This window comes from Arvicola amphibius, chromosome 10 (genome assembly GCF_903992535.2).
Source record: "Arvicola amphibius chromosome 10, mArvAmp1.2, whole genome shotgun sequence".
NCBI lineage: Eukaryota > Metazoa > Chordata > Mammalia > Rodentia > Cricetidae > Arvicola > Arvicola amphibius.
In genome coordinates, this window is record NC_052056.1 from 37,898,644 (window position 1) to 37,910,149 (window position 11,506).

The following is an 11,506-nucleotide window of genomic DNA, read 5'->3' on the forward strand; positions in this document are numbered from 1 at the left end:
GAAACAGAGGCAGGTGGTTCTCTGTGAGTTCAAGGCCAGCCTGGTCAGAAAAGAAAGAAAAAGAAAAGGATGAAGAAGCAGCAGCAACTGAAGAGAGGAGGAGTTTGTGTGGGTTTTCAGTTCCAGAGGCTACAGTCGGTGGTGTCAGGGAAGGTATGGCTGTAGGAGCAGGAGGCAGCTGACCACACTGCATCAAGAGTCAGAACTCAGAGAGAGGGATGGGTGCTGGTACTCGGCTGGCTCCCCTTCTGTGTGTTCCAGGACTCCAGCACGCAGGATGGTGCTGCCCGTGTATGTTTTGCGTCTTGCACCTCAGTTTAAAGTCGACAATCCTTCAGAGGGATTCCCAGACACTTGTCTCTTACATGATTCTAGGTCAGTATTAACCATCATGCCAGGCTCAACACTAATGTTTGCTGCTGGAATTCTATCCATAAATGGGAAAGAATTTGTGATTTGAAGCTCAGAGGAAGCCGTGGCTTGCAACAGTGGCAGTGGAAAATCAAAACACCAGGGTTTGGTGGTGCTATAGTCATCTCAGCAATTGTCTATGATGCTTGGGTGACCTGCCCAGAACAGAGCAAAAGGAAGTCACACCCGCTAACCTCTGACCCCATGTTCCTGGCCCTTTGTCCCACAGCCCTCCTTTACAGTACTAGTTAGGAAAGAAATGCAGCTGTTGTATCTCAAGCTTATAAGGATATAAGGTAGAAAGATGCCGTATCAGTCAGGGATAGATCGGTAAAACAGAACTCTCTCTCTCTCTCTCTCTCTCTCTCTCTCTCTCTCTCTCTCTCTCTCTCTCTCTCTCTCTCTCTCTCTTTCTCTCTCTCTCTCTCTCTGTCTGTCTCATGTGTATGTGTTAGGTTGGTAGATAAACATTTCTTTTTTGCATTTGGCTTGTGTGATTGTTGCGACTCTACATTCTACTAGATGAGTCCTGCTCAAGAAAAGACTTGTGATTAGAAGTCCAAAAGTATTCTGGCAGGAAGTGTTATGCTGTGGGTGGACTCTTGAGTTTGCTGGGTACTCCCTCTTGATGAGAATCCAGCCTTTTCTAGTCAGGACTCCACATACTATGTAGGACAGTCAGTCTGCTTTATGAGGAGTCCACTGAGGAAATTCTCATCAGAAACTTCCAGAATGTTCTTGGAACTCCAAGGCTTGGTCAAATTGGCATCAAATTAACCATTACAGTCGCCAGGAAGACATCTGTGTTCAACAAGTAGTTAAGCACCTTCCCAAAGAAAGCACCCTTGATTCTGCTCTGAGACAGAGTTGGCTTATGGCGAGAACCTATACAAAAACACAAGCTGTGTCCATGAGAAACTATTTTGAGAAAAACAAATGGCAATTTGTGTCTTTTTCTTGCTTCTCCAAAGCCAGTGCACACAAGCAATTTGCCCCCTCAGGACTTTCACCCTGGTAGAGTCTGGAAGTCCTCCTTGTTCACCATAACCCCCCAGTAGTGGGAAACTGGAATGACCTGATTTTCTTTATCTCCTGTCCCGTGTCCCTAACCCCCACCCCTACCATATGACACTCTTCTTCCTGCATATTTCTAAACTCTTTATGTATATGCGACAGGATCTCAGTGAATGGGCTTGGATGTCTTATGCCCAAATGATCCTCCTGCCTCTGCCTTCTGAGTGCTCTGAGCACAGGTGTATGCCATGGTGCCTGACTGATATTCCTGGGAAGCATTGGGTGAAACTTGGGGGAAAGTGTGTCACTCTAGTCTGTCCCCAACCCTGACAACTGTGTGGAGAGAGAGGGAAAGGTGTGCTCGAGATAAAGAGAAAAGGAGCAAAATGAAAAGTCAGTTTGTTTGCATGCGTGTCTGGGCTTGTGTGAGCAGGTCAGAGTCTGCAAAGAGGTGCTTGGGACTGTTGGGAAACTCTGACATTTAAGGCATGTCCATTCAGGTGCGTATTTTAATTGCAGGGATGGAGGCACTGGGACCAGAATTACATAGAATGGAGTTATAAGTGAATAACGTCGTGGAGTTGGGCTGAGGCTACAGCTGAGTTGCTGCTGGTGCTTAGGTGGCCCTGTCCAGAGCAGAGCAGCTATAAGAAATTGAAATTCAATGTAAGCTATTGTAATGAAGACCACTGACTTCAGATTCCCTTGTTTTAGTCCACACTCCTCCATCACAGTGCTGATCAGGAAAGACACAAATACAGTGGTTAGACCTCAACTTCATTTGTCTGTAGAGTGATCCTGTATCAGCACGCACAGGCCTTGAGTTCACTCCCCAGCACCTTGTAACCCCCGTGTGTAACGGTGTATGTATGCCTGCTATCCCTTAGGAGGTAAAGAAGACAATCCCGAGTTCAAGCTTATCAGCAGCACAGTGAATTTGAGGTCAGTCTGGATACGTGATAGCCTGTGGTGATGGTCATGGTGGTTGATGATGGTCGTGGTGGTTGATGATGGTCGTGGTGGTTGATGATGGTCGTGGTGGTTGATGATGGTCGTGGTGGTTGATGATGGTCGTGGTGGTTGATGATGGTCGTGGTGGTTGATGATGGTCGTGGTGGTTGATGATGGTCGTGGTGGTTGATGATGGTCGTGGTGGTTGATGATGGTCGTGGTGATGCAGAGTTGACCATTATTCAAAATTTAGTTATTAGACTCTTACCGTGTGTGTTAAGCCCACAATGCTGGGTGCACCAAAGGGAGCCAGCTCCCCAGCTGTGAAGGGACTTATCTTACATAAACCTATTTTCCATCCAACTCCACCTGTGTCCCCCCACAATTTCAAAATGAGAGCATCTTTTTCTTTATTATTATTACACACACATGTATGCACAAATATTTAAATACAACCTGCTGTACCCAGAATTGTTTGTGGGCATATGGTTTCAGGGCTGATTACTTTGGATTGGGTAACCAATTAGAGAGGGCTCATCCCTGGGAGAGGCTAGCTTACACAGTCATTCGTTGCCTGTAGTTCTTTATCTGAGGTGGGACCCTGTGAGAGTTTCTCCACTCCTCATTAATACTATGTCAACTTTTGTAGCCCTCCACAAATGTACACATTCACCCCATGGTTGATCACGACCCCCTGACTCATCTAGGTTTTCCTCGGTTCCCTTAAGCTATGGATTAGAGAAATGTCCCACCACAACAGCACCAGGCTTCCAACTCCTTCCATATAACCCCAGAACACCTAAGCCAGAATACCCATCAACTTTGACAAAGCATCATTGCCCAGTCAGCATCCCAGCCACCGCAAAGAAACCAGTCTAATGAAGGCTGGGGTTTTCATCTGCTGCGTCACTTAGTGCTGGTTTTATTGGAGCAATATTCATAATAGGAAGTAAGCTTCCAACAGCTGCTGGTGGTTTTGCTTTGTGATGTGTCCAGCAATTCCACAGCACCATGGCCTGTGGTTATCAACATTTTTTGTCTCTGAATATCCATAACTAGTTGTACCACAAAGCAAATCATTGCTGGCTTCTCCACAGGAAAGCCCATTTCCAGTCCTCAGAGCCAAGGGAGCCTCTCAAAGGTTCAACCCAGAGTCTGTCTCACCAGGGCTGGTTTACAGTTCCATTGCTAACTCAGCTTTTGTTTGCCAAATATTTTTTAGGTTTCTCTGAAGTCTGTATTAAGTGGATTCCTAAAAAAATCTATGTTGTTTGTTGGTTTGTTTGTTAATCTAGTAACAGGTCAGTGTTTCAGTGAGACTTCATTTTCTGGTAAGGTCTTTTTTAAAAAATCCTCATTCTTTCTCTCCTAAAAATGATTATCTGGCCGGGCTGTGGTGGTGCACGCCTTTAATCCCAGCACTCGGGAGGAAGAGGCAGGCAGAGCTCTGTGAGTTTGAGGCCAGCTTGGTCTACAGAGCGAGTTACAGGACAGGCTCCAAAGCTACAGAGAAACCCTGGCTTGAAGAAAAAAAAAATTATCTGGTAAAATGATTAGGAAAGAAGGTGGTGAAATAAAGAGATTTGGATTATGGTGACTCCGACAGCAGCAGGGACAGTTCATTTAGAAGCAGAGAACTTGGCCGCACAGAGCATTCTTACCACTCTGTCCTGTGGTCTCCACTGGATGACTCAGAACCGTTCTGACAAAAGCAGGAAGTCTTCCAAATCCAGAGAGTGCAATGTTGCCTAGCAATGGCTCTCCCGTGCATGCGTGTGGAAATGTGCCCTGCTTCCAGAAGTAAGTTCTGCTTTCCTTCCTCTCACCACGGTTGGGATGGAAAAACTGAAGTCATTACTCTGATGACAAGAAGCGTCTTGTGGGGCACAGCTGCAGCAGGGACAGACAAGGGTGGCCTCTCAACTCTCAAGCTTTTCCCTGCAGGCTAACACTGGGAAATCACTCTTGATTTGTTTGTTTTTATTTATAAATATTCTCAGCTCTTGTTCAAAATCAACATCTGTTGACGAGGCATCAAAAATGTATTTTCCAATCTAAGGCTAGCAGCTAGTTCTCTTGAGAAGTCATGGCGTTTCCAAACGGTCTTTGAAAATGGGTGCTACAGAAACCTACCAGGAAGGAGGAGGTAGGGTGACAAGCAGGGTGTTAGTTTGTAGAGGGTGAGCAATTGAATTTCCATGCTTCTTCTAAAGGGTAAAAGAAAATGAGGGAACACTGAAGGGGATGGAGGAAGAAATGGAACAAAGAAAGCCGGGAAGGCCCAAGCTCATTCTATGTGTAGTGTAGTTAGAAGTACCTTGGAGCCGCTGTCTCAGGGCTGGTTTCCTGGCCCTCTTCCCTCCTGCCAGAGCTCCCCTTGAAGTACAATAGACATTGCAACACTCAGGACACGCTTTACCAAGTGGTACATTCTATGTGAAGTCTGTTGGGTCAGTTTAGAAAACCACCTTTCTCTTAGGCGGAAGATGGAAAGGGAAGACAAGAGGGAGGAGGAGGAGGAAGAGCAAGAGGAAGGAGTCAGGTAAGAACTTCCTTGTAGAGACTGGGGAGATGCCTCAATGGGAAAGAGTGCTTACTGCGCAGACAAAGGACCTGGATTTGAATCCCCAGAACCTGTATAAAGCCAGGCATGGCTATGTGTGCTTGAATCCCAGGGCTGTGGGGAGAGGGACACAGAAAGACCCTGGGATCTCAATGACCCTGTGTAGAAATTGAGCTTCAAGTTCAGTGAGAGACCCTGTCTAAAAAAAAAATGGTGGAGAGTAACAGAGGAAGACAATGTCAAAAGTGCACACACTACATGACACACACACACAAGCGTGCATGCACACACAGAAACACATCTATAGATGTACCCTGCTTTGTATGTATGAATGCAATTGTATAATAATGACGTGTCTGGAACTGCTTCAACGCTCTTGTAAGCAAGGGGTAAGCAAACTGAGGTGCTGATGTTTTCATATTGAGGATAGAGAAATGGAAACTGCTGGGCTCTTCATAGCATTATGGAGACCACTGATTCAGCCCTAGAACGCCTGCTATAGAGAGCAAACACATCCCCTATGTCAGATACTTCCAGGTGGCTGTTCCATTAACTTGTAGCCAAAAGCATTCTAAAGGATACACTGTGACTATTTCATTTTACTCTTCCCTAAATGGATTTCATCAAATAGGCCAGAAAAATCAATCCACTGGTTATTGCAGAAGAAATAAAAACATAAGTTATTCTATAAGCTATCCGAAATAACCTTTTTTTTTTTGCATTTCTAATATTCCTTCCTTCCTCGATGGTCTTCATGTGTTGATAATAAACATTATGGCCCATGGAATGATCGTGTACCCCAGATAGTGACTTCACTGGCTGTTACCATGTCTTGCAGCCCAGGAGTTAAATCTGCTCATAATCCCCAACAACTAACTTTATCATCTGGCCAACACCTTTTCCCGACAGAAGATGGAGATGCATATGAATCCAGAGGCTGGCGTCCGGACACCACTGGAACGCGTTACGCCTATGGCCGCCCACCAGGATAATGACACTGGCACTGCTTTGCACTTAGCATGATCCTGCTCAAAATGGTTCCCAGAGAAGTCCTCAGTCACGTGGAAGTGTCCAGTCACAGAGATGTTATATACTGCATGAAATCCTCAAAGAAGCGAAAGTGGGGTTGAAGGTAGAGAGGGATGGTGATAGAATTACTCTGATAGCAGTTGTGGTGTAGTTTACTTTAATCTATGCATGTGTTTATTATATAATCAAAAAAAATAAACTTTACTACAAGATAATTTTTAGAAACGAAAATAAATTTATCCCATTAAAAATGGCTCCTAGGCAATGGTCAGCATTCATTAGTCCACACTGATGTTATCTCCCCTTCAATTCCCGTTAAGAAAGAAAGCTGCCATTAGCTATCACTAAACTTAGGAAATGTGGCAAATGGGGGAAGGAAAACGTTGATTTTAGTGCTAATTCTGATTACTGTGTGGGGCCTCACCAAGAAGTACGAGAAAAACCATAGTTTCATAAAGCACAATTATAGTTTCTGAACTCATGAGGCTTTTCTCAGTATAGGTTTAGCCCATGAATCAAAGCCATTTCCATGGTAAGAAACTCTATGATCGCTTCTCTTCATGGAGAAAGAGCTTCCGACAAAACCCAGTTACTTTCATGAGAGAAGCCCTGAACAAATTAGGCATGGATGAATTCGGCATGTCGTAAAGACCATAGGTGGGCACTGCATAAACAACTTCCGTCTCAATCTCAGAACCAAATACGAATGGCAATAAGTAAATAATATTTTTAAAAAGTCAATGAAATGACTCCTAATGATCTTCTGCTACACTCACAGATTGGTGCCTAGCCCAACTGTCATCAGAGAGGCTGCATCCAGCAACTCACGGAAACAAATGCAGAGACCCACAGCCAAACATTAGGCGGAGCATGGGGAATCCTGCAGAAAACAGGGAGGAAAGATTGTAGGACCTAGTGATATCATGAACACCACAAGAAAACCCACAGAACCAACTAACCTGGGCTTATAGGGGCTCACAGAGACTGAAGCAACGACCAGGGAGCTGACCTAGGCCCTCTTCATAGGTATGTGGGACTGACCTAGGCCCTCTGTGTAGATACATGGGACTGACCTAGACCCTCTGCGTAGATGTTACAATTGTGTAACTTGTTCTTTGTGTGAGACTCCTAGCAGTGAGAGCGGGGATGTCTCTGTTGCCTGATACGGGGAGCCACTCCTCTTGCCAGATTGCCTCATCCAACCTTGGTGGAGGAGGGGGTTCCTGGTCTCACTGCAGCTTGATATAACATGTCTGGCTGATATCCATGGGATACCTGCCTGTATCTGAACAGAAACAACAAAGGAAGAGTGGAAGGGCTTGGGGTTTGAAAGAGGAGAGGGAGGGAAAGCTTCGGTTAGGATATAAAGACAAACAAACAAAAACCAAAGGTCTCAGGCTCCTGATTTCAGATTACTACAAAGCTATGGTACTGAAATCTGTGTGGTACTGGCATGAAGAGAGCAGACCATCAAACTCTCACATATGTAATCAGAAGACACACAGACCATCAACTCGATTATAGAACACATAAATTCTCATGCAGATGATCAGAAGACTTGCAACAAAAGGCAAAACTATTTTGTAATGGAAAAAGCCATTTCAACAGAAGGTGTTGGGGAAACTACGCTTGCACAAAAACTTCTCTGCCATCTGTAAGCGATGAGGCCTTGAACAAATTATGTCTCACAAGTCAGTTTCAAAGGAAAGCACAGTAAGTGGCGGTTAGTACGACCAGCTTTACAGGGGCTAGTATAACCTAGGAGACAAACCTTGGTGCATGCCCATGAGCGATTAACATTGAGGTTAGCCTCTGGCCATGCCTGTGAGGGCTCGCTTAGGTTCACTAAGGAAGAAAGGGTTGCCCACAGGGGTGGCAATATTTTCTGGACTGTATAAAATGCAGGAAGTGAGCTGAGCACAGCATCCTCTGCCTCCTGCCTATGGATGCTACAAGGCCGACTCCTGCTGCAGTGACTCCCCACGCTGGCGGACTCTGCCCTTGAACTGTAAGGCAAAATACAGTCTTTATACCCTAAGGTGCTACACCGGGTATTTTACCACAGCCACAGGAAAACAAGGATACCAGGAAATTTGAAGCAAATAAATGGAACTAGAAAAGAAATCATCCTGAGTGAGGTAATCCAGACCAAGAATGACAAACGTGGTATGCGCTCACTCCTAAGTGGATATTAGCTATAAAATAAAGGATAACTGTGCTACAATCCATGGACCCAGAGAGACCAGGTAACAAGGAGGGCTCATGGTGGGATGCCTGGATCTTCCTAGGAAGGGGGAAATAGAAGAGACTCCGTGAGTGGACTGGGGTGGGTGGGGATGGGAACACGAACGATCGGGTTGGTAGGGAGTACTGAAAGAGACTACTGGGAAGGAGAAACATTTCGGGATCAGGTAAAAACCTGGCACAATGGAATCTACAAAGATAACCCCAGCTAAGACTCCTAGCAATAGCAGATACATAGCCTGAACTGGCCATCTCCTGTGACTCGATTGGTGTCTAGCCCAGTTGTCGTCAGAGAGGCTTCATCCAGTAACTGACGGAAACAGATGCAGACCCACAGCCAAACATTAGGCAGAGCTCAGGGAATCTTGCAGAAGAGGGGGAGAAGGGAGTGTAGGAGCCAGAGGGGTCAAGGACACCACAAGAAAACTCACAGAACCAACTAACCTGGGTCCATAGGGGCTCACAGAGACTGGACCAACAACAGGGAGTCTGCACAGGACTGACCAAGGCCCTCTGCATATACGGTACAGTTGTGTAGCTTGGTCCCCTTGGGAGACTCCTAACAGTGGGAACAGGTGTTTTCTCCTACTCTTTTACTGGCTTTTGGGACCCTCCTCCTCATACTGGGATGCTTTGCCCAGCTTTAATACAAGAGCAGGTACTTAGTTTTACTGCAACTTGATATGCCATGTTTTGAGGGTATTCATTGGAGACCTGTCCTTTCCTAAACAGAAATGGGGGATTGGGGAGTGGGAACAAAATGGGGTAGGGGAGGGGGATAAGAGGGAGAGGAAATTGCAGCCAGGAAGTGAGCAAAAAGTGTCAGGATAATCTCCCATTTCTTCCCCTTTTTACAGCTCCCCCAGCCCCCAGTTCACCCAGGTCATCTAATTCCCCTTCCCAGGGTGAGCCATGTGTCCTTAGAGCCTTCCTCGTTACCTAGCTGAAGCTGTGGATTGTAGTCTGGTTATCCTTTGCTTTACAGCTAATATCCACTTATGAATGAGTACATGCCATGCTTGTCTTTTTGGGTCTCTGTATCACCTCACTCAGGATTTTTTTTTTCTAGTTCTATCCATTTGCCTGCAAATTTCATGATGTCATTGTGTTTACAGCTGAGTAACCCTCCACTGTGTAGATGTACCACATTTTCTTTATCCATTCTTCAGTTGAGGGGTTAGAACAAGATGGTCGAGGGGGAAGAGGGATGGAGCGGGAGAGTAATGAAAGAGAGATCTTAATAGAGAGAGCCACTATGGGATTAGGGAGAAACCTGGTGCTAGGGAAATTGCCAAGAATTCACAAGGATGACCCCAGTTAACACTCCTAGTAATAGTGGAGAGGGTGCCCGAACTGGCCTTCCCTGTAATCAGATTGGTGACTACCCCAATTATCATCATAGAGCCTTCATCCAATAACTGATGGAACCAGATGCAGAGATCCACAATCAAGCACCAGGCCAAGCTTTTGGAATCTAATCGAAGAGAGGGAGGACAGAATATATAAGCAAGGGAGGTTAAGATCATGATGGGGAAATCTACAGAGACGGCTGAACCAAGCTCATGAAAACTCATGAACTCTAGGCCGACAGCTGTGGAGCCTCCATGAGACTGAACTAGGCCCTCCATATGTGGGAGACAGTGGTGAAGCTTGGACTATCTGAGAGGTTCCTGGCAGTAGGACCAGGATCTATCCCTGGTCCATTAGCTGACTTGTTGGAGCCCATTCCCTATGGTAGGATGCCATGCTCAGCTTTAATGCGGTGGAGGAGCTTGGTCCTGCCCCCAACTTAATGTGCTAGACACTGTTGACTCCCAAGGGGAGCCCTTACCCATTGGGAGGAGGGCATGGGGAGTGGACTGGGAGGGAGATGAGGAGGGAGATGAGGAGGGTTGGGAGACAGGATGGGAGGGAGAACCGTGGTTGGAACGTAAAATGAAATTTTAAAAAATGTCAGGATAAATGACAGCTAACATGGTCCCAACATATACTCTCAGTTATCACTTAGGTGTTCTCTGTGACATCTTAAAAACAATATTGCTTATAAGTTGCAAAATATCTATACACTTAAGTTAAAAAGTGATTAGAAAGCAAGATCTCAAAGATGTATTTGTGTGCACATACCCATAGCAGTAGTCAGAAAGTAGAAGCAGCCTAGTGTCTGTGGTCAGTGGAGGGGTAACAGAATGAGGACCACAAACAATGGGGTGCTATCCAGTCTTTGAGATGGAAATTCCAAAACAGGAATGAGCATTGAGGACATGGTAACAACCTTTGTAAGTGAGTTAGAAAAACACTCTAAGATTTCATGAACAAGAGATAGCTAGAACAATCCAGTTCACTGAGACAGAATGGTGGCTATCATGAGTGTGGCGGGGAGAAGAATGGGGAATTATTACTAACGGGCCCGGGATGGGGGGACACTCGTATGCTGCTGCACACTTGTGGAGTTAAGAAGAAAACTTGTGGGAGGTGACTTGCAGCGGTGACTAGCTTCTTACAACATGTAGGTTTGAAGTTCGGGGCAAGGGTCATTAGGCTTGGTGGCAATCACCATTATTTCCTGAGCCACTCTCCAGTACCCAAAATTGAATTTCTAATCATGCATTAAGACAAAATGCAAACACACACACACACACACACACACACACACACACTCAGGATTGACATACTTGCAATTTGAAAAAGAGGCTACCAAAATCCATTTCTGAGTAGATAATTGTGCATATACTAAGTATTTTCACAAGCCAAATTACCAGTCAGAGAGATCCAGTGGCAGCGCTGGGGAGATGACTCAATGGGTACAGTGCCTGCTGTACATGGGGACCCAAATCTGGATCCCCAGCACTTACATAAAAGGCAGATATAGCGACACAGGCATATAACCCTGGGGCAAAGATGGGCAGAATCCCAAAGGCTCTATGACCAGTTCAGTCAAAATGATGAGCTCCGAGTTCAGTGAGAGACTCTGTCTCAAAACAATACTATGGTAGAGTGACAGAGGCAGACATTTCAGCAAGTGCAGTCATGGGTCAATGCATCTCTGTGCACATGGAAATGCATCGGTCCAGCACACACACACACACACACACACACGCACGCACACACACACGCACGCACGCACGCACACATGGGGAGAGAGAAAGAGTGGTGATGAGCGTAGCTCTCAGCTGTACTTTGTAACATGCTTAGACGGCATGCTCTCTCTCTTTTTTTTGTGAGACGCCTGTCTTGCTAGTTTCATTGGACATGAACAGTCCCCATACCAGCAGAGTCTCCTTAATTAGGTTTTCT